The following is a 23,905-nucleotide window of genomic DNA, read 5'->3' on the forward strand; positions in this document are numbered from 1 at the left end:
GGATATTTATATGAGACCGGCAGAATAATGACAGAGGGTGAGTAGTACATGGAATAGGAATGAGAATCCTTGCAATCGGGAATAGACTTGCCGATGGGATGACCAGAGTAGTCGGTTGTGGTGACCAGAGTGGAGGATAGTTAGCACACAGACCTCGGGCGATGATGAGAAGTAGAGGTACTTGATCCGAAAGCAAAACACAGGAAGTAACTGGAAGCCATGGGGAAGAGAAGGCAGATTGCTTGGAGAGAAGGTAAACACAAGAGGTAAGTATTAGTATGAGTAAATTCAAGTAACTTAGCAGGGAAATGTTCAGTCACGAGATCAGACAACTGATGATCCGAGTTGTGTGCTTATCAAGTGCTGGGGAAGATTGGTGATTGAATGGTGAACATTTGGCTAGTGAGTATATATTCAGGTGAGGGAGTGCGTTGTGATGAGCCTGACCGACTTGTGACAGGTAGTATGGGAAGCAAGGTTGTGGTGCGTGACAACAGACCCTGTGTTATGTTACAGTACAGTAGAGTAAAAAAATCCAATTATCCAACAAAATGTTGGAAGGTTAAAATATTTAAGTTGGAAGTAATTTTTATTGCTAGGGCTTAGTTGAGATGACATATTAAGTCTACAAAAATATATTTTAAAAACATTACATGAAGGGTTATTTTCAAATCCAGTCAACATTCAGAATGCCAAAGTTGACTAAAATAATGAATACAATACCAGGCAATAGTTAAGATCATTCACAAATGCACAACAGACATCGAAAACATTGAATAAGTGCTATACTGTATGTCTGAGGGAAATTAACTGTTTAAGTTAAGTGGACGTGGTCTTTCATTTTGTTAAATCCATAAAACACTTAATGTCAAAAACTGAAAATGAATTTTAATCCATAAAACACTTAATGTCAAAAACTGTTTTTTGTTTTCGCTAAGTGTAAAGATCGCATGAAGAGATCATGTGGTCTTTCTCTATGAGCCATGTTGCTTATGCATGACTAACCAAAATATTTGAAACTTGTAATTTAAACCACAGTAACACGCTTATTTTAAAGTTACCGTGGGCGTATTGAATGGGTTTTTTGCATTGCAAACTTTGCAACTGTCCCCATGAAGTTAACAGACAAAATTAAACGTGACTAACAACCAGCCACATTACAACGTTGTTTCTGGTCTCATGAATGGCACTTCAGAAGGGGAGTTCATCTTTCCAAACAAAAATTAACAACTGAATCCTTTCACAATGCTGTTATCAAAGCAGGGTGCATCTCGATCAGGTAAGAATCAGTGCACAACAATGTTGTGTTTTCACACAAGGTGTAGGTTTCGATAATGCACAATGAGTTAGTGTTCAGTGGATGCATCGAGGTTTGATTGTGCTGAACGCATTCTGTCATGCCTGACCAATGTATGTGTTCGACTACTGGTGTCTGAGACAGAGAAGTTAAAGTAAGTAAAAAGATACGATACGTTGATGCGTTTACTACCTGTGGTCGGTGTGATCCTTATCAACGGTTAACATTTGGCGACAAGGATGGCTGGATATCGCACTACCACCTCCTGCTCCTTTCCTTGCTCTACCCGGCGAGCCTCCGATTCCCTGGTCTCGCTGGTTACAGTCCTTTGAGACTTACATTTTGGCAGTGGGGCTGACTGACGTGAGTGCAGCACGTTAAAAAAGCGCTGTTACAGCATTGCTTGGGAGCTGAGGTGTCAGCGCGTGCTGGGGAGTGCTTGAGTCGGGCACCACAAGCGATTATGACACAGCTGTGGAACTTCTGACCGCACACTTTTGCAGCCCCACAGGGGGGGGGGGGGGAGCGCTCTCTTGCAACGTTTTCTGTTCCGCCAAAGACACCAGCCTCCCTCGGTGAGTCCGTGCACCTATACATAGCCAATTTGCGGGGATTGGCCAGCACATGCAAGTTCGGTGCATTGCAGGACGAAATGATTCGCGACCAGTTAATTGAACATTACAACGATGCAAAGTGTGTAAAACTCTGCTGTTAGAACCGGATGATTTATCACTGCGTCCTCGGGCAATCACGATTGCATTAAGAATAGAGAGTGCAGCTGCATGTGCGTCGGCTCTGACCAAACAGCAAACAATCGCGGACTACTCGGCCCCCTCCCCCATGCCATCATCGAGTTACAACCCACCAGAGAAGACACATTGGCGCAGCAGGACATCCTCTGCAGTTATGCTACTGAGGCGCCAGCAGCGGTCTCGGCCACGCCCACAAGCACAGGCATCATCAAGCCCTGTGATAACTGTGGATCTTCATCTGTCTAGAGCACAGAACTGCCCAGGCCCGTGGCCAAATATGCCGCAAACTGTGGTAAACGCAATCATTTTGCTTCAGTCTGCCGCTCTGCCCCAGCTGTGCCAGACCAACCACCCACTATCATTCACGATGTCTACTCTGGGCCAGTCTCATTTAAAGCCTGTTCAGTGCGCCTAAATGATTTGGTGTATCCCACTGCTTTTGGACACTGGTGCCAGTTGTGTTTCTCTCCTGAATATGCACACATACAGCACGTTTTTTCGGAGCACTGCCACTTTCGGCACCTTCTGCTTCACTCTGTGGGATATGGCGACTCAAAGATTGACTTAGTGGGTTCCTTGCAAGTGACTGTTGAGTATTGGCAACAAGATTGGGGTGCCCAGCTTTACCTTCCATGTTGCCCGTCGCGGGGGGCCAACCTGATGGGTCTGGATTTGTTCTCCGGCTCAGGGATTTTCTCTTGTCGACATTGAGGCGGGGGGGGGGAGCTGCGATCCTGACAGTCTCCACGCCCTGGCAGGAAAAGTGCCCATCCCTGTTTGACGGCTTGGGCTGCCTTACTGCTTTTGCCCATCAACCCCTCCTGAACCTTTCCATTAAACCAGTCATCCAACCACTCCAACGCATTCCCTTGGCTCTCCGTGATGGTGTCTCGGCTGGGCTTAAGCAGCTGCTGGATGTTGGCATTATTGAACCAGTGGATGCATCCCCCTGGGTCTCAAACCTGGTGGTAGCTAAGAAGAAATCAGGGGCCCTACGGGTGTGTGTCGACCTGCGAGTGGGTGAATAAGGCAGTGATCCCAGACAGGTTCCCTCTGCCTACCTCAGAAGAGCTCATTGCTCAGTTTTCATGGCTCAACTGTGTGTCTCTAAAACTGGATCTCAGACAGGGCTACCTACAAGTGCCTCTTCACCCGGACAGCAGAAAACCTCACAGCCTTTGTGACACATGCAGGCGTGTTTCGCTACACACGTAGCCGTTCGGACTCAGCTCCGCCGCCCAGCTGTTTCAAAAAATCATGTGTGTCGGTGTTGGCTGGTATACCGGGGGTGGCCATTTACCTGGATGATGTGGTTATCCATGGGCCCACCCCAGAGAGTCATGATGAACGTCCCCTCAGCAGAGTCTTTGCAGCCCTGGCTAAACACAAACTAACCCTAAATGCGGGAAAAATGTGTTTTTCTCTGCACCGACTATTGAATATGTGGGATTTCGGCTGTCCGGCAGATGGCGCAACACACCACTTCAATCAAATGTAGATGCCTTAATGGCAATTCCCGAACCCAGCTCAGCTGCGCAGGTCGCCTCCTTTTTGGGTATGACGGTCTACTACCTGAAGTTCCTCCCACATTATTCTGCTACCACTGCCCCACTACGGCGACTGCTGCATAAGGATGAGCCATGGGTGTGGTCACAGGCATGCTCTGATGCTGTGCGTGCACTCAAGTTGCAGCTCACCACAGCTCCAGTGTTGGCTCACTTTGATATCTCCAGCCCCACCTGGGTGACCTGCGATGCATCAGCTACAGCCATAGGAGCAGTGCTGTCACAGACCCAGCAGGGTGTTGAGAAGCCCATCGCCTTTGCGTCACGGGCCCTCAATCAGTACGGAGCAGCGGGTACTCAGTGGGGGAAGGCCCCCCCCCCCGTGAAGCATTAGCCTGCATCTGGGCCTGTGAGAGGTGGCACTTGTATCTCTATGGCCGCTCTTTCAACCTTAGAACAGATCTCCAGGCCCTGACTGCATTACTTTCCACATCGGGGACAGGCCACCGGCCACTGAGGCTACACCGCTGGTCCGACCGTCTTCGCCAGTATAACTTTGATCTGAAGTTCACCCCAGGCAGAGACAATGTTGTGGCCGATCTACTGTCCCGCTCCACTCAGCCACACCCCACCACACACACCCACACCGACACAGACCAGGTGGAATGGGACATTGTCCAGATGTTACACAGACCACTCCAGGCCGTCGTATCATTACAAGAATTGAAGGAGGCATCGGAACAGGATCCGGTCCTTTATCAGCTCCGAGTCTATATTCTGAATGGCTGGCCTCAGGGGGTACCAGAAGGGCTGGCAGCATTTTCCAGAATAAAGCAGGAGCTGTCCTGCTGGAATGACACCTGTGTGGCACACGGCCTCTGCACAGTCATCCCCAGCTCCCTACGTGCACGTGTCCTGGCAATGGCTCACGAGGGCCACCTGGGTATCGTGAAGTTGAAGCAACGCTGCAGGGACTGGATTTGGTGGCCAGGAATGGATAAAGACATTGAGGCCCTAGTGAAAGACTGTGCTGCCTGTTTATTGAGCGGTAAGACTGGTCACCAGGCCCCTCCACCCTTACAACCTCTTGCTTGGCCATCGCAGCCCTGGGACCACCTGCAGCTGGACATATGTGGTGAGATACAGGGAGTTCCTCATCACCAACGCTTCCTAGTGGTTGTCTATGACCTGCATTCGAAATGGCCTGAGCTCATTGCCACCGGCTCTGTGACCTCTCAAGTCATAATTAACTTCCTCTCTCTGTTTTCCTGCTGGGGCCTTCCAAACACTATCACTACTGACAATGGCCCACAGCTGATCTCAGCCGAGTTCACGACATACCTCAAAAACAAAGGTATTCATCACATTCGCACGGCATACTATCACCCCCAAGCTAATGGTGGTGTTGAACGCTTTCATCAGTCACTGAAAAACAGTCTCAGAGCACACTTGTTCCAGTGATGGAGCTTCTTACGGGCCATCCATCACACACTGCTGCACTACAGGGCCACCCAACACTCTACGACGGGGCTCTCTCCAGCTTTTCTCATGCTTGGCCGTGAGCTCCAACTTCCCCTCGACAGGCTCAGCCCCGCACTGCCTCAGGAACCACTACCGGAAGTCAGGGCCCCTGTCACCCGCCAGCAGAGGAGGATGAAGCAGAAATTTGATTTCTCAGCATGTGTTAAGGTCCCTGACATAAAGGCCGCAGATTGGGTCAGGGTTCGCAGGCCCCACAGAGACAACAAACTTGCTTCATATTGGTCTGTTCCTCTTCAAGTTACTCATCAGTTGTTTGGTGCAGCCTTCTTGTTGATCGGTGGTGGACGGTGGCACGCAAGCCGTCTCCGCAAAGTGCCACCCCCGGCACATACAACAGGCGTCGCACCTCAAGCCACACCCCCTGCTTGGCAGGACACCCCAGCACTTCAGCTGACACCTCAGACAGCCCCTGCACAGGCTCCAGACATGCCTATCAACCTGCCAGCTGAGATGTGTGCCTGCCCATCACAGGCTGCCCAGCCTCATCCCCGTGTTTCTCCATGGCCTGTCCGCATTTGTTCTCGCCCAGGGCACTTAAAGGTCTTTGTGTCAACATTTCATATTTGAAACCCCGTAGGAGGGGGGGAAATGTTGTGTTCTCACACAAGTGTAGTTTGATAATGCAATGAGTTAGTGTTCAGTGATGCGTCGAGTTTGATTGTGCTGAAAGCATTCTGTTGTGCCTGACCAATGTATGTGTTCGACTACTGGTGTCTGAAGACAGAGAAGTTAAGTAAAAAGATACGATAAGTTGATGTTACTCCCTGTGTCGGTGTGATCCTTATCAAATGTAACACACAAGTTTGTATTTTTCAACAACAACAAAAAAATGGTTGCAACTTTGGTTTCATCACAAATTTAATTAACTGATATTGTTACATTGTAAATGATTTAAAAGCCATTATTAAATTTTTTTAGATAAATTGTGCTTTTCTTTCTCCATCAGGGTGTGGCCAAAGGTTTCATTGGTGCTTTGTTGTCATTGCAAGTTTTCAGATGCAACCCAGTCAGTTGTTCCAAGGCACCAAACACTGGCTCGTGACCAGACCGCTCCACTGGAACTACATAGTGTGTGTACTTTCAAGACCAAAAACTTTGTTTTCATTCCAGGTAATATGTAAATGTTTGAGATTTTAAAGGGGTGGTTGATTGCGATTTCACTTTTTTTCACGTTAGTTAGTGTGTAATGTTGCTGTCTGAACATAAACAATATCTGCAAAGTTACGAAGCTGAAAGTTCAATGCAAACGGAGATATCGTCTTTTTATATTCTGGCCGTTTAATGCCTACAAAAACGGCTGGTAGGGACTACAACAAGTTACTTCCTGGGTTCATGACGTAACAAACCCAGATAAACCCCCGACCTCCGGAAAAGGCAGCAAAGGGGGCGAGACCATGCTGCGCTGCTTTAGAGAAGAGGAAGAGAAAACTAGAGGTGCACCTATACAAAATACAACTGTATACAATACAACTGGAGCACATGCCGCTGAGGTGAGGGGCAGGATGTTTAGACGCTCACTAGAGGAGGTTTAGCCAATCACAACACACTGGGCTAGCTAACAAATCAGAGCCCATCACCTTTTTCTGAGGGAGAGGCTTCATAAAAGCAGGAAATGATCAACACATTTCTCAGAGAAGGTACAGAGCAGTGTGGAATAAAAGTAAATTATGTGAAAAATCATGCTGTTTTTTTTTAAACGAAGCATGTTAGACTTCACTTGATGAACACAATCAAGCCTAGAAAAAAAACAATGAACCACCCCTTTAATACAATTAACATGTGCTTTATTTTTCTCAGTGGCATCTATGCTAATATTAGTCTGTTTCTTTCTTATATTCCGAGGTCACTGTAGCCACCAGATCCAGTCTGTATCCAGTCGAGATGGTGGATCAGCACCTAGAAACGACTTTGACAGCCCTGAATGTCAGTGGAGACCATGACAACTAGATGTGCCCCAGAGATAGATCCCCTGCAAAGATTGCATCAACTAGACGGCCATTGGGACAAGACCACATGAACCAGACGAGTCCTCAATCAGACTTTGCTGCTGGTTTTGCCTGCCTGGAGTACGATGGAGTTTTGGATCGTTCGGCACACTACATTCCAGGTTAATACTGTAAAGCTGCTTTGACACAATCTGAATTTTAAAAAGCATCATATACCATAAATAACGGTGACTTGACTTTACTTAACTCCATTCACTGCAACACCTGGCTCATTTTTTTTCTGCCTCATTTTAAATATGTCATTTTGAAAAGTAGCAATATTTGTAAATGTTTGTTTGTTTTATTAAACCAATGTTTAAAATTAATTCTACAGTTGTGTTGTAAATCTAATGTTTGACAACTGTAGCACTTATATATATATATATATTTGTTTTGTTTTTTTAAGTGACATGTGACCAAGTATGGTGTCCCTCACTTGGAATTTGTGCTCTGCATTTAACCCATCCAAGTGCACACACACCCGGAAGTAGTGGACTGTCCGTTTTTGAAAAAACAAACAAAACAAACAAAAAAAAATACAGACAGATCAAATTAATACTACAGTGATTGTTTTGCTTCATAAGCCATATCACCCTGGAGCCCAAGACCGGTTGCCCACTGAAGCTAAGCAGGGCCTGAGCCTGGTCAGTACCTGGATAGGAGACCTCCTGGAAAACTAGGTTGCTGCTGGAAGAGGTGCTAGTGAGGCCAGCAGTGGGTGCTCACCCTGTGGTCTGTGTGGGTCCTAGCGCCCCAGTGTAGTGATGGGGACACTATACTGTCAATAAGCACCGTCCTTCGGATGAGACGTTAAACCGAGGTCCTGACTCTCTGTGGTCAGTAAAAATCCCAGGATGTCTTTCGAAAAGAGTAGAGGTGTGACCTCGGCACCCTGGCTAAATTTGCCCATTGGCCTCTGACCACCATGGCCTCCTAACAATCCCCATATCCGCTGATTGGCTTCATCACTCTGTCTCCTCTCCCCGAGTAAGCTGGTGTGTAGTGGGCGTTCTGGCGCAATATGGCTGCCGTCGCATCATCCAGGTGGATGCTGCACACTGGTGGTGGATGAGGAGATACCCCCTGACTATGTAAAGCGCTTTGAGTGCCTAGAAAAGCGCTATATAAATGTAAGGAATTATTATTATTATAAGGCCTCAATGTGTGGAGCCACTGCTAATTTGGTCTTGTCTGTATATGTTTTTTTAAATAAGTTGAATCAGCTTGAAATTATTTACAGTGTAGTGATACTGTTTGACGCTTTTATCACATTGCTTTCATATGCAATTTTAACTCCCACTTTCCTATTCACGATCACTCTGGTAGCACGTGAAGGCAGCATCAGTGAAAACAGACAGACAATGGTAGCTTTAGCAAAATTAGCCTCACAAAGCCTTATCTCTTTCAGAAAGGCAATTTGGAAAACAAACGCGTGATACTTATTGGATCATGAACAGTTGGCACTGCTTCATCATTCAGGAGCAACTTTTGTGCAAAACCTGCTTTATACTGACCCTCATTCACAAAGCAGTCTGGTGTAAATGATTCGCGCAGACAAATGAATATCGGTAGAGTTAGGGAGCATTTTCTTCAAAAACAAAATTAATCCACCTCGTCTTCAGTGGCTCAGATTTCGGTAGTAAATGGAGAGAGCTATAATAATAAATTGAATCAGCATGAAATTATTTACAGTGTAGTGATACTGTTTGTACCAACTATAAATAGCAGCATCTTTATTACAGTAAGTGTGAATAGTGATACAGTACATGCTGTTCTCACAAAGTATGCATGGAATTAAAGTTCAGTTTGTTCTAAAGTTTAAACTTTCATGGCTATGAGAATAGTTATTCGGGTTTATGGGTGTCACATGTTTAAATGATGGGTTTGTCTTGCTGTTACTCATCACATTATAAATGATTGCACAAACCACGTTATCCTGAAAATACTTTTTAGTCTATGGAACAGTAAGATTAAAATGGATTAAACAAGGCATATTTTTCTTCCAAAAACAAAACATAAACCAGAAATAAACTAATAAAAATGAACAAAACTATACACATTTACACACACCACACACACATATTATATTTGTAGAGAAGAAACAACATTGCATGAAATAAGGCTTATTTTTATATACATTTGTTTTATTTCACTGGCAAATTTAAGCATAAAAAACACTGCAATGTGTGCTTATCATGATGTCTTTGTTGATTTCTCGTCACTGTGTATTTCCACTAGTGTTTTGTGCACAAGATATTGCTATATTACCATTATTCAAGTTCCTTATTTCTGTTTATGTTTTTTTGTTTTTTGTTTTTTTTTGGTTTTTGTTTTTATTTTTTTTTTTTAGACGCTTTTATCCAAATTGATTTACAAATGATGAGGATGGTGGAGGTGATAAAATATAAAAAAGAGAGATGTTATGTGAGTGTTATATAAAGTCTCAGTTAGCCTAACATGGTACACGTAGCAAGGTTTTTTTATTTTTTAAATTATATAATAAACAAAGAAAACAGATAGAATAGAAAAAGAAATAAAGATGTCAAATAAATATGGAAGAGATGTGTTTTTAGCCGATTCTTCAAGATGGCTAAGGATTCAACTGCTCAGATTGAGTTGGGCAGGTCATTCCAGGAAAATTTAATTTAAGCATTAATTTAAGGAAAGTCAAAGGATCTGGAAATGAAGAAATAACCATCTGCAGGTAAATAATAATAATAATAATAATAATAATAATAATAATAATAATAATAATAATAGATAATAAAGTAAGGACATAAAACAGGAAATGGGAAATTTCCAGAATTACCATATAGACTAGAAATAAATAATAATAAAAAAGAAGCAGGAATACCGAGTACTGAATATCGTGCAGAAGGTCCTGAGGGGATTCCTCAGTTGCGCAAAATTACCTGCATTGTGCAAAAAATTTTGCAAAATAGGCAGATGCATATACTTTGAATGGATGCAAATGAAAGTAAAGAGATTTGGTCAGGGTATTGTTACTGTCAGACACAAGATGGGAACAATTTGGTCAGGGTATTGTTATGTAGCGTACTTTATTGGTGACAGGTTTCAGACACAGGTGAAGCAACAGGAATAGTCTTGACACGAAGAAGGTTGGAACTTAGCTCTGGTTGTCATGGAAGTAGATGACAGAATCGGAAGGCGGCCCAGAGGAACTGACGAGGAAGGAACACACACGGTATCCAGGGGAACAACAATGGTAGCGACTTTTGGGTTCAGGTAAGTACATGTGGGGTCAATGCTCAGATCAGACGAGGAGTGAGGGAAAGTGATAGCCCTTTTATGAGAGCCTGGTGATGATAGACAGGTGCTCAGAATTCTGGTGATTGTGAACGAGTAGGCGTGGCATGTGGAGAGGGTGTAGGCTGTGACTCCGTGACAGTTACATTGTCATACATTTAATTAAATAGTCAATAAATAGCTCTATGTATGTATTAGGTGGTAGATGGATGCATGAATGAAAGGCAGATATATCAGTAGTAATAATAGCCATAATGTGTGTGTGTGTGTGTGTGTGTGTGTGTGTGTGTGTGTTTGCTTTTCTATTTTTACCTCACACAATGTATGGTACTTGTCTACAGTGTTGGGGAAAGTTACTTTTAAAGGGGATCCTATTATTGCCCCTTTCACATGATGTAAAATAATCTCTGATGTCCATCGAGTGTGTATGTGAAGTTTAACTCAAAATACCATACGATTATTTTTATAGATTGTTAAAATTGCCACTTTTAGGGTATGAGTCAAAACGCACCATTTTCGTGTCTTTCCCTTTAAATGCAAATGAGCTGGTGCTCTGGGGAAGAGGGCGGAGCTTCGAGAGCTCAAGCTCCGGCAAAACCAGTATTTTCTTTGCAAATAAACACTCCACCATTAGTACCTGCCTGTTATCTTTACAGAAAACGCATTCAGTTTAAAAGTCAGTCATCTGATTGTACTGTGCATAAAACATGCACTTTATGAATTACACAGACGGGAGTACGGTGCGATAAAAAAATAGCTCATGGTGCCATAGCCCCACTTGTGTTTATGAGCTTGACTAATTCCATCGGTCAACTTCACATTGCTTTCATATGCAATTTTAACTCCCACTTTCCTATTCACGATCACTCTGGTAGCACGTGAAGGCAGCATCATAGAAAACAGACAGACAATGGTAGCTTTAGCAACATTAGCCTCACAAAGCCTTATCTCTTTCAGGAAAGGCAATTTGGAAAACAAACGCGTGATACTTATTGGATCATGAATAGTTGGCACTGCTTCATCATTTCAGGAGCAACTTTTGTGCAAAAACTGCTTTTATAATGACCCTCATTCACAAAAGCAGTCTGGTGTAAATGATTCGCGGCAGACATAAATGAATATCGGTAGAGTTGAGGGACGGGCAGCATTTTCTTCAAAAACAAAATTAATCCACCTCGTCTTCAGTGGCTCAGATTTCGGGAAGTAAATGGAGAGAGCTATGTGGAGTTCATATATCCAGCTACAGAACACCTAAAAACGCTTGGGATTCTCGTCAGTGCAGCAATGGCGGACTGTATACTACTCGCTGTGAACTCGCTCAGGGGCAGTTCTATGTTTAGAACGGCAGTGTCTGTCAACTTCGTAGGCGGGGCCTGTGGTTAATGTGATGTCACATTAGCAGCAATGCTGAAAAAGTCAAGTCAAGTCAAGTCAATCAAGTCAAGATCAAGTCAAGTCTGCTTTATTGCAATTCTGCCACATGTACAGTACAATACATACAGAGAATTGAAATTGCGTTACTCTCAGACCCATGGTGCATTACAGATAACACTAACAGTAGAGCCTAAAATATAGATAGATACAGATAAAAATATTAAATATAAAATACACTATACAAATAAGGGCATGTTAAAAAAAATGAAAACAGGTAGTTGGGAGACACTGCTTATTACTTATGGGGATTTTTTAAAAAAAGGAATTGGTGGATTTTTATCATATTATAGGGTGGTTGTGTACACACACTGACAACACACCATTTATGTCCAAACAACATGTGAAACGTGAATTTTTCAAAATAGGGTCCCCTTTAAAAGTAAATGCATTACAATATTGCGTTACTCCCTTAATAAAAGTAACTAATTACGTTTTACTTAGTTACTTTTTGTGGAAAGTAATGCGTTACGTTACTTTGTGTTACTTTTTTAAATATGAGCAGGGCTTGATTGTTTTTAAAAATAAGAAGTTCTATTTACAGCAAATGTAAAAAGCCCTTTCACACCAAAGAGTGTAATGAATAAACCTCAGGCTGAAGGAAAAATAAATTCACTTCTGTACAGTAGAACACAGGAGAAGAAGGTTCAACACTCCTCAGCAACAAAAAAACACACAAACACTTGAAGCACAAATGTTAGTTTATTCTTGCCTTATTAGTATGGTTGAATTGGATCATCGAAGGTCAGCAGCAAAGAAATTAGTTAATAAAATGGGATTCAGATACATTTGTGTTTTTTAACATATGTAACCATTGCGGTTCGCATTTCACTGTTTTAATTAATTTTGATGAATACTAAATCTGTGTTTTTTTTTTTTGCAAGTGGGAAGAGTTAATGCACATTCACATTTAGTCTAGAACTACATCATGTTCACACAGCGCACACAACACCTCTGTACCTGTAAGTGTTTAGAAAGAATTCTTGGTTCCCAAACATGATATTGTTCTTTTTTTCTCAGCTGATATGTAGCCTACTGGAAAGAGATCATGTGATTGGGTTTTGTCTCAGACATGTGGACTATTGAGAAGGAATCCTAATAAACTTGATTTAACCGTTGCAGTGAGTTCAGTTGGAATTAAGAGTTTTCTGGTCCTGTTCCTTTAGGCACAACAATATCCAAATTAAATTCAAATAGTTCCTAATCAAACACACCTAATGTATCTTCTGAACTTGGTGTGAACATTTATACTTAAGTCCACACCCCAACCCAGCATTTAACATTTAGTTTGATTAGGCCAGGCCATCCTCCAGGCGATTATGACAGAGGACAAAAAAAAACATACAAAAAAAAAAAAAAAAAAAAACTAAACAAAAAAAAAACATACTTGTGAAAGATATGCTTTCAATCACCAACTGACACCTAATTTAAAGGGACAAATAATACAGGTATGAATAGATCCACCAAAATGTTTCTATCTGTAGGCCCTAATTACCTTACTTAGTTACTTTTTATGGAAATGAAAATACACGTGTAATGGTAAATTTTATCCGTGTGACTCTTAAAGTGACAGCGTGCTAATATTCCTGCTGAGACTGTGTGCTTATATTAATCTAATTATTATAATTAATATTCATTAATATCAAACATCAAAATACACATTCAAAATCACACCATGCTCTTGATGTGAAGGACTTTTGTAGCTTTAATAAGAAACAAAAAAAAGTTTAATTCTTACAGTGAAGACTACGCTGTTTTTTTTTTTTTTTTCATTTGATTATTAATTTCTGTAGTAGGCTGTAAACTGCTTGAGAATTGCATAAAAAAACATTAAAGCCCAGTTTGTTTCATTTGTATCTTTTTATTATATTGTATTTGTCCTTTGCTTTTATATTACTGACAGTTTAATTATTTGTATTAATTTTGAGGACTTTTTGTTTGTTTGAAATTCTGCTGGTCTCTACAATGTAGATGTCATAGCAAACTTATTTACAGGAAATATATATTTGATATGTATCACATCTTTAAATAAATCACTCATATAAAGTTTTGGTCATATGGCCCCCTCATAATCATTTAAATAATCATGATCACAATATTGACCAAAATAATCGTGAATATTGTTTTTTGTGTTTTTTGCATTCGAATGTGGATTTTTCTTTTAAATTTGATGAATATTCGAAATTTGAATATTTTTTGACAGCCCTACAAGCCATTTCCAACTGTTGCACTCAAAAAAAAAGCAGGAACAGCAAGCTTCCCCATAACACACACTTTATACAGTTCCCGCAAATTTTACTCACTGGAATTCAGTCAGCTGTAAATTTGTGTATGTTTATTGCTTTTTATTGCAATTAATGTATTGTTATTTTGGCATTTTCATAACATTTTTTAATTGTAACCAATAGCAAACTCAGGTAATATAACTGTGGTCAGGTGTTAATTTGCACTTTAACATTCAAAGTCCCTACCGCACTAAACTGGCACACTTAATGTGTGTGTATTGAAAAGTAGCAAAAATAAACCAGCAGACAATGCCATTTACAGAAACAGAATGTTACTTTAACAACAAATTTATTATACACCGCAGCAAGCCACCTGTACATAAAAAACAACAACTCTTAATCTAGGACAACTAGCTAACTGAGGCATAATGATATTGGAAATATACTAGCAAAGACCTCAAAGGTCGGCTAAGGTAACTATGTAGTGTTAAGCTGTTATCAGTAACATTGTTTATCAAAAAAAATATATTGTTTATTACCAAAAAATATACCCAGGCCAAGTTATTTTACACAGAGACAAAAACTTTGATCTTAAAACTAGCTAAGTAAAATGTTTTATTGTATATATATCAGGATTGCCAACAATGGTTGCCTGAATGAAGTGAGCAGGTACACATGAATATTTATAAACACAACAAAACAAACAAACAACAAAAAATACAATCTTGCCGCTTTAACTCAGCTGATTTTGTCTAGTAGTGATATTTTTGAATATTTTGAATTTTTAGAAGCCCTATGATTATTTTTTAAATTCTTCCAGCTGTGTGCAGGAATAATTCACTTTAAAGATTCTCTTTTCATTCATTAGGAATGAAAAAAATTGCCAGAAATTGTGTCTCCTGGTGGAAACAAGGTCCTTTTTTAGATGAAAATGACATTTAACACCAGTAGATGACAGCAGAGGATCACTCATCAGCTCAAGTTTTCTACTCCCTAGTTTTTGTTACATCTTGCTTATTGATTTATTATAAAATGACTATAATACCAAATTTTTGTACTTGTACTAAAGTATGAATAAAAAAATTAGTAATTTTCCATTTAGCAAATGGAAGATGACTCAATGATATATAATTGTTTTAAGGGTTCTTAGTTTGTGTTGTGTACATTTTGTGATAAAACTGATTGTATTGCTGCCCATCTTTTGTGCCAGGACCACTCATGTGAAGAAGAGATTTTAAGTGAGAGATTGGTTAAATAAAGGCTAAAACAAAACAACAACAAAAAAAAAAAATATTAATGGTCTAATAATTAAATAATAATGCACTATTTATTTTTTTTAACTGTAGAAGCTGCTAAATATATTCAGCCACTACAGACTTGTCGCTGCTGTATGTTTGTTACTCTGAATTTTCTCAGCATCACTTAAGCACCAGCTCTATTTTGACACCGGCTTGTCAGATAGTTCATTCAGTCCATTGCTACAATGTTTAGATATTTTCACTGTCAATCATGTGACAGCAATGACTCGCGGAACAATTTAGCTGATTCACTCGCGTAAGTTTTTACATTCGAGTTTGTCATTCCTGAAAACAGTATACGTGGACAAACAAAAAATAGTCCCCAATTTTGCAACGAATTATGTGAGAAACCTTTTTTCTTGTTATAATGGGAAGATCCTCGAGCGTGTAGAACTCCATAAACTTGTGAAAACAATAAGTTCAGAAAAACACCTTTGGTCTGATTCTGATCGGATTCGTGCATGACATATCGCCGTGGAAATAATGAGATGATATGTATAGATTATTTAATTATTTAAAATTGCGTTTTTGTATAACCATTGACCATTGACACTATATCACAAAAACAAACAACTCTTACTGAATAGCTATATTAAAAGATATGTGACTATACAAAATAAATGCCAGAAGTATAGTAGCATTGGAGTTCACACTCAGTGTAAATGTAATGTAAGCTGTTGATGACGTTCCATTATAATAATGTTAGATTTAAATGCTACATTGTGTGATGTTTGGGGGGAAGCCAGTTGCTTAGTGATGCCATTCATGTTGTGATGGATGTGAGCATATAAATGTTGTGGATTGTAATAAGAAACACTGTTTTAGGGTCCTATGAAATTCCGTTTGTTCAAACTTATGCGCCTTCCAGAAGCTTGTGTTCTGCAAGTTAACAACACGTTGTGGTGCCATCCCAAAGAGGTTCAAAATCACTCTCACAGACCTTTTCCTGCACTGTTCCCAGCTGGTGGAATCACCTCCCAATCTCATTTGAACAGCTGAGTCTTTAGTCATTTTCAAAAAACTTGACCAACTAGCACTTACCTATTCTATACTTTAACAAAGCCATAGCTATGTGTACTGCACTAGAATAACTGAGACTTGTCATGGCACTTGTATGCTGTTGTAGTTCTCTCGTTGGTCCGATTGCTTCTGTTGTTCTCATTTGTAAGTTGCTTTGGATAAAAGTGTCTGGTAAATGATTAGATGTAAATGTAAATGTAAGGCTTTTTTAACTGTGATAATAATCAAAAATGTTTCTTGTGCAGCAAACCAGCATATTAGAATGATCTCTGAAGGATCATGAGACACTGGAGAACTTGAGATCTGACATCTGTAAAAAATAAGTGTCATTTTAACTATAACATTTTGTAAAAACGGTACGGAAAAAACTGTTAATAGGTAATCAGTAAGTTCCTGTACTATATACAGGGAAAAACTGTAAAAGATCTAACCCCTAGACCAAACATTTCATGTATTTACAGTAAATAATGTTTTTTACAGTAAAATGCTGTTAATTTTACAGTTTTTAGAAGTAAAAAATAAATAAATGTATAATTTACAGTCAAAACATTCCCTGCATGACACTCCACATTTGAAAGTATTTTGTTTAAATAATCATGTTTTTGTTATCATTTATGTACATTTGGACTTTGTTACATCTTCTGTTGTTTAATGATTTTTTTTTTTTCAAAGTGTAGACATCACAGTGGGGGAAACCTTTATTTTAAATTGTAAAATTATTTCACAATATTAAAGTTTTTCAATATTTTTAATCTGATAGCCTAAATGCAGTTGGTGAACGAATAAAGAACCTTACTAATACAAAGCCTTAGAACAATATATCATTTGAGAACAAGCACAAGTACATGCACATTTGTTAATAAAAATTATGTTTTAACATGAAATTGCTTATTCCTTCCATAAAAATGCAGTGAAGTATTTTGTTTTCTCATTTACAGTGTACCAAATGTAGGCTACTTTTAAACGTTTGTCTATACATTTTTGTTAAATCCAAAATTTTACTTATTAAAGGAACACGTTCATGCTTGTGTATGGTCTTAGATTCCTATTCATTTTTTAAACATAGCTTAAGCTTAACAGTTTAAGAACAATCACATCAGCACAGATGAAAAACAATTAGTCCACAAATACAAGTTTATTTCAGCTGTTGCACTTAACAACTAACAACAGACATAGTTTTAAAGCATTGCAAGCTACAGCACAACGAACTGAAATCAAAAGAATTATACACTAGTTAAGTGTGCTGAGTGTCTGCAATCATTCAGTCAGTGATGACTGTACAAAATGTGCCAGACTAATAAAACCATTTTAAATTGTTACACCAAATGATGAACAAAAATATAGTTTAAGGCACAGGTTTGTGCAAACGCTTGCTAAATCAATACATTTACCTTTTTCAAAAATATTCCACTAAACCTGCTGAAATACAAGGAGCATGAACTGAAATTCTCAGTTCCACCTGGTTCCACGCACATGTCTGGGATACTCATTATTATTGTTTTATGCTCCGACGGAGGAAGAAGATCTCAGAAACGGAATGTTCATAACACCGGCACCACAGATCAACTCCACGCTACTAGAAATAGCTAGCACCTTACAGTCCTTCCTTAGCCCCTCAGCTACAGGTGATGTCATAGTGATATTTGTATACTGAATCGTGATTGGTTCATATCGTAACTCTTTCCAAGCATTGACACTTCCTCCAGGTGTCACAAAGCTCAAGGACACCCAATATATAATTTACTTTCTCTTTTGACGGACACTCTATTCTGTGTTTGTCTGTATATGGACACCAAAAATTCAGATTTATTTTCTCTTTAAATCAGGTGAGGTAACTGAATTAAGTACTTTGTTTCAAAAAAAATATCATTTGAATATATTTTTATTAGACTCTAAATGATCAAAGTTTCAACCTTTATAGTTTTATTACAAGATAATGATTACACTTTTACTTGTGTAGCTTTTGCTTCTCACAAACGTGTGAACTGATACAGTAGTTTTATTGAAGAATTTCGTTAAATTCTTTTTTGTAAAAGTGAATAAACTTTCTTCAATTATTCTGTTTAGGTCAAAAATGGCAAACATAATTTGCCCATCGCTGTTGCGTTCTGGGGTATCATAATGACGTTTTGGCAGGTGTCATCTCTCTTGGCGTTATGTTTTTCTGGTTCTCACCTTCAACAAACTGTTTCCAGCTCCAGTTTTTAGACCAGATCAAATTCACAAATCTAAACTCTGCCAAGAGCAACAAACTCTGTAACTGAAAAGCAGAGGAGAAAACCTTTAGTTCTGTTATGGTTTTTGGCCTGAAAATTATAGGTTTGAAGTTCAGTGACTGCAAAAAGTTTTACAATATTGCTAATTGTCATCTGACGGATGATAGAGCTCTCTACAATGATGCAGTTGATGTCTCGTTTAGCATAGAAACCTCCAAGGGGATCTGTCCAACCGTCCTCCATCTCCTCGTCCTCCGTTCAGAGGTGGATTTGGATGCATTTGGAAATCACCAATCAACACCAAAAGGATACCAGGTCTGGAAAACCTGTTCAATCTCAGCTCTCAGCTACAGACAGGATGCTGATATTCCTGTACGGATGCGCTTGATGACCAGGAAGAAACCTAAATGAGGATGTTTGTGTTCCCAAAAAAAAGGACAAATGGTGTGTGGGAATTGTAAGTAAACAATAATCCCAACTGGTGTCGACACAAGGAATATTTTTACAGAGAATTCAGCAACTACATACAAGGTGACTTTGTTCGGGAAGGGCCTATGCGAGTTCCTGGATTATAATGATTCCTATCCAACCATGGCCAGCTGCAAATTTTTACCTTGCCTTTGAGAAACTCAATCCACAAGGACTACATCACTGAGAAGTATAAACGGGCGCTCGCAGCAGGTACCGTACTGTGGTGTTGGGCGTCCTCCGCGGAAAAAACTATGAAATCTTGTTCCTGCTGAGCCCTTCATGCATGTGAAGACTCCCAGATGCAAAGTCACAGCCGGAATATCTTGCTTCATTCTGGACAAGAAGAAGAGCATATCGGCAAGTACTTAACCCTTGTGGGGCTTCGGTCATTTCTGACCGAGAATATTACGTTTTGAAATGTTAAAAATCACAGCTTCATCGGAATTATATGAAATGCGGTGACTTTTATGCCACTTGGGGTGTGAACGCACAAAAAAATTGAGGTCATGATTTGAACAGTCTAACTGGACGTAAAAAAAAAGTAACACTCAAGGTCTTCGGTCAAAAATGACCGGCCATAGGAAATGAATGGTTAACTAGACAAACAACACAACAATTCAGAGAATATTGTGTAAACAATTACAATCCGATCACAAAACCTGAAAAAAGTGCACAGTGTGAAAGTGAGACACTAGTAAAAACATCAAGAGGTTATTGGACACGTCCAACAGCACACAGAGCCACCACACCACACCCTGTATTTATTATTTATTTTTTTATTAGTGTTTCATTTTTTAACCCGCTTCCGGTTATTTGGCTTGTGTTATTTTGTTGCCTTGGTTCACTATTCGCCCCTTTTTTAGTGTTTTGTCATGAAATTTTACAAAAACGATATGTCATTGCAAAAAGTTACATACTGTAGTTTACAGGAATGCATTTTTAAATGAAATTCGAATCAAAAAAGGTTAACAAAAGCTACTTTTCTCTGTTCTGTTCTCATTTCTAACTATAAGTTTCAGTGTTGAATCATAATGCCAAAAAATTAAATGCTAAAGCAATGCATGGTAATCTTTATTTATAAACAAAAAAAATAGCTAAACTATACAAACAGTACTTTTTAGAGTATAATATATATTCAAGTCACTTACTTAAACTAGAGTCGCAATTATGTTTAAAAACAATAAGGGAAAGTCACAAGCTCTTATAGATTACTGATACGGGCAATAAGTGGGCACATGCACTAAATGTTTTTCTTCTTTGCTCTGACCAGGTGCGCCTAAAAAAAATCTTCAAAAAATGTATTTGAAGGCCTAGTCGCGGTTTTAATACTTGAAATACAACATTAATTTAAAAATAATAATAATAATAAAAAAAAAAAATATATATATATATATGTACTATTTTCTATGAGAAGAATTGTTCATAATTATGACATAAATATTAATTAATACTTAAAAATTTTCTCAAAATACAAAATAAAAAAGAAAAAATATTATTGAGTAAAAATATATTCCATTGATTATACTGGGGGGCAAATATTAGTACATTTCAGTTGTACGAGTCATTTTTACTGTGATAGACCCTGAGGTGACTCCCACACAGGCCGCACAAGGGTTAAATGGAGGAAACATCTCCCTCCAAGTCCTCATTTAATCTTACAGCCACAATAGTTTATTTGGCTATTTGCTCTGCCTGTGACCAGTAGCAGACGCAGGGCATTAAAAGTACCTCATGATATTATGATTGGACTCAATTAAAGGTTACAGTCAGGTTTTCTTATCATTTATCAGTCTGACATATCATGTTTATGATAATAGATTTGTCTTTATATGATCTTTTACTTCTTGATATTAGATTTTGTAAACTGCTTTTGGTTGAAGTTTTTTAAATAAATCATTGGACTTATGGATGACTTAGTAATTACGTGGAAGATGCTTGTACTTTTTTTTTTTAATTTTTTATTCCAGTTCTAAACAGCGCTTTTTGGTAATCATTTGTGGTTTTGGTATTTAATGGTAAATATCATCTTCGTGATAAAATGATATGCTGAAGAAATTCATGTAAATATTTATGTTTTTTTTTTCATCAGCTATTGATGATGCAAAAAGCAGTTAAAAATGAGCTGTGAAGCAAAGTGGTGACTACCAGTGAGAGAGCTGAATGTATACAGTTATCGTATTTACTAAGTTTTATGGACTATTTATTTTTTCATAAAATACTTTACTTATCAGGAAAGCCCTGCCAATCTTTACTCTTAAGTGTTTAAAGAAGATTTGGGTGTTTGACCCTTAGAGTGCAGTGTAGAAAACAAATTCAAATAAACTTTTATAAATAAAGCAAATGTTGACTGATTGCCATGTTTAGTTGGAATGTCATAGCTAATCCTTGTTGTTTGTGACAACTGGGCCATTCACGTCTTATCTCGTCATGTCTTATGTCCGTCAGGTTTAATGTCCTGTGTCAGTAGTATCTTGCATGTTGGCCAGACCAAGTGCGGATTGTAAGACTTTAACTTTGGAGTTAACAGAATGTAAACCACACAACCAAACAACAGATTTTTGGCCATGTGATCGTTAATAGTGACCAGCTCCTACAATACAATCACAGGAAGGTGCCAATCAGGACACGAGGGCCCAAGTACATTTGTGGACCGGGGGACCCACCACAACCAGTCTTAAGTCGCTGGGGGTATATGTTGAGCGATAGCCAAAATACCTTGTATAGGTAAAAGAATTGTTGTGTATTTTATGATCCAAAATCATTATGATGATTAAGTAAAGATCATGGTCATATATTTTGTAAATTTTACTACTGTAAATATAAGTAAATAGTCCTTTTTGATTAGTAATACGCTTTTGCTAAGAACGTCATTTCGACAAATTTAAAGGTGATTTTCTGAGGTATTGTGCTTTTTTTTGCACCCTAAATTTCCAGAGTTTCAAAATAGTGCATCTCGAACCGAAATATTGTCCAATCACAACAAATTATTTATCATCTTATCAGATGATTGTATAAATGCTCAATTTTGACCGCAACAGTTGACCCTTATGACTGGTTTTGTGGTCCAGGGCCACATTACTTCCATTTACTAATTGAATTGTTACTTTAACTTCTCTGTGACTTAGAAATATGTAACCACAGAGATGCAGAAAAACCTTTTGGAGTTTTACTATAAATAGGACCAGAAAGGAAACTACGCCATGTGGAATAGGTAGGTGCAAGGTGTTGGGTGTGACAACAGCCCCTGTGTTATGTTTACAGTAACAGTAAAAAAAAATCTACATCATCCAGCAAAATGTTGGAAAGGGTAAATAATATTTTAAGTTGAACTACTTTTATGCTAGTGCTTAGTTGAGATGACTATTATAGTCTTACAAAAACTATATTTTAAACAACCATTCATGAAGGGTTATTTTTAAACATTAAATGAAGGGTTGAAACTAAGAACTGACTAAACTAATGAATACAATACCAGGGCCCATATTAAGATTAATTCACAATTGCACGAACAATATTAAAAACACATTTAATAATGTGCTATCCTGTATGTTCTGAGGGAAAAATAACTGTTTAAGTTAAGTTATAAATGATTGCGACAATCCACTTGTTCCTGAAAATACGTTTATGGTCTATGTAACAGTAAGAATTAAAATGGATTAAACCATGGCAATATTTTCTTCCAAAAAAACAAAACAAAAAAGTAAATAAACTAACAACAAGGAACAAAACTAGATACATTTACACCTCACATACACACACATATCAATTTGTTAGAGAAACCAACATGGCATGAAAGATAGGGCTTATTTTTATATACATTTTGTTTTATTTCACTGGCAGCATTTAGTATAAAAAAACACTGCAATGCATGTGAGCTTATCATTATGTCTTTGTTGATTTTCTCATCATTGTGTATTTCCACTAGTATTTTGTGCACAAGATATTGGTATATTTAACCACTATATTCAAGTATCCCTTATTTCAAGTTACTTTTATCATAAATAAATAGTTTTTTTTTCTGGTTTAGTAATTCCCATTTCCACTGATTAAGTCATTTAGCAGATGCTGTATTCAAATTTGATTTACAAATGATGACAATGGAAGCAATCAAAAATCCAAAAAGAGCAATGATATGCATAGTGCTATAACAAGTCTCAGTTAAGCCTAACATGGTACACGTAGCAAGTTTTTTTTTAATAATTATATAATAAACATAAAGAAAACAGACAGAATAGAAAAAGAATTAAAGATGTCAAATAAAGATGGAATAGATGTGTTTTTAGCCGATGTGTTTTAGAAGAAATAACCATCTGCAAATTAAAAAAAGGATAATTAAAAAGTAGGATACAAAACCAGGAAATGGGAAGTTCCAGACATTACCAAATAGACTAGAAAATAAAATAATAATAAAAAAGAAGCAAGAATACAGAGTACTAAATTATGTGCAGAAGGTCCTGAGAAGGGATTCCTCAGTTGTGCACAAATCACCTGCATTGTGCAAAATGTGCAAAATAGGCACGATGCATATACTATTGAATGGAATGCGAATGAAAGTAAAGAGATTGGGTCAGGGGTAGTTGTTACAGTGACATACAGTTAATTAATAATGGAATAAATAGGTCTGTTTATGTATTAGGTGGTAGATGGATGCATGAATGAAAAAGGCAGATACTAATAATACACAATAGTAAACAACACTGCAAAATAAGTCCATAATGTGTGTAGGTGTGTGTGTTTGTTTGTTGTATTTATTTTTACCTCACACAATGCATGTCTATTCTGTCTACAGTGTTGGGGAAGTTTACTTTAAAGGGAACCTATTATGCCCCTTTTCACATGATGTAAAATACGTCTCTGATGTCCCTAGAGTGTGTATGTGAAATTTTAACTCAAAAT

The 23,905-nt window shown here is 38.5% G+C and overlaps 1 pseudogene; it reads left to right on the forward strand.

Moving 5' to 3' along the window:
* Positions 1-7,043: 7,043 nt before the first annotated feature.
* The window catches only part of LOC122138313, a 47,615-nt pseudogene continuing 30,753 nt past the window's right edge, over positions 7,044-23,905 (forward strand).

This window comes from Cyprinus carpio, chromosome B8, assembly GCF_018340385.1.
Source record: "Cyprinus carpio isolate SPL01 chromosome B8, ASM1834038v1, whole genome shotgun sequence".
Classification (NCBI taxonomy): domain Eukaryota; kingdom Metazoa; phylum Chordata; class Actinopteri; order Cypriniformes; family Cyprinidae; genus Cyprinus; species Cyprinus carpio.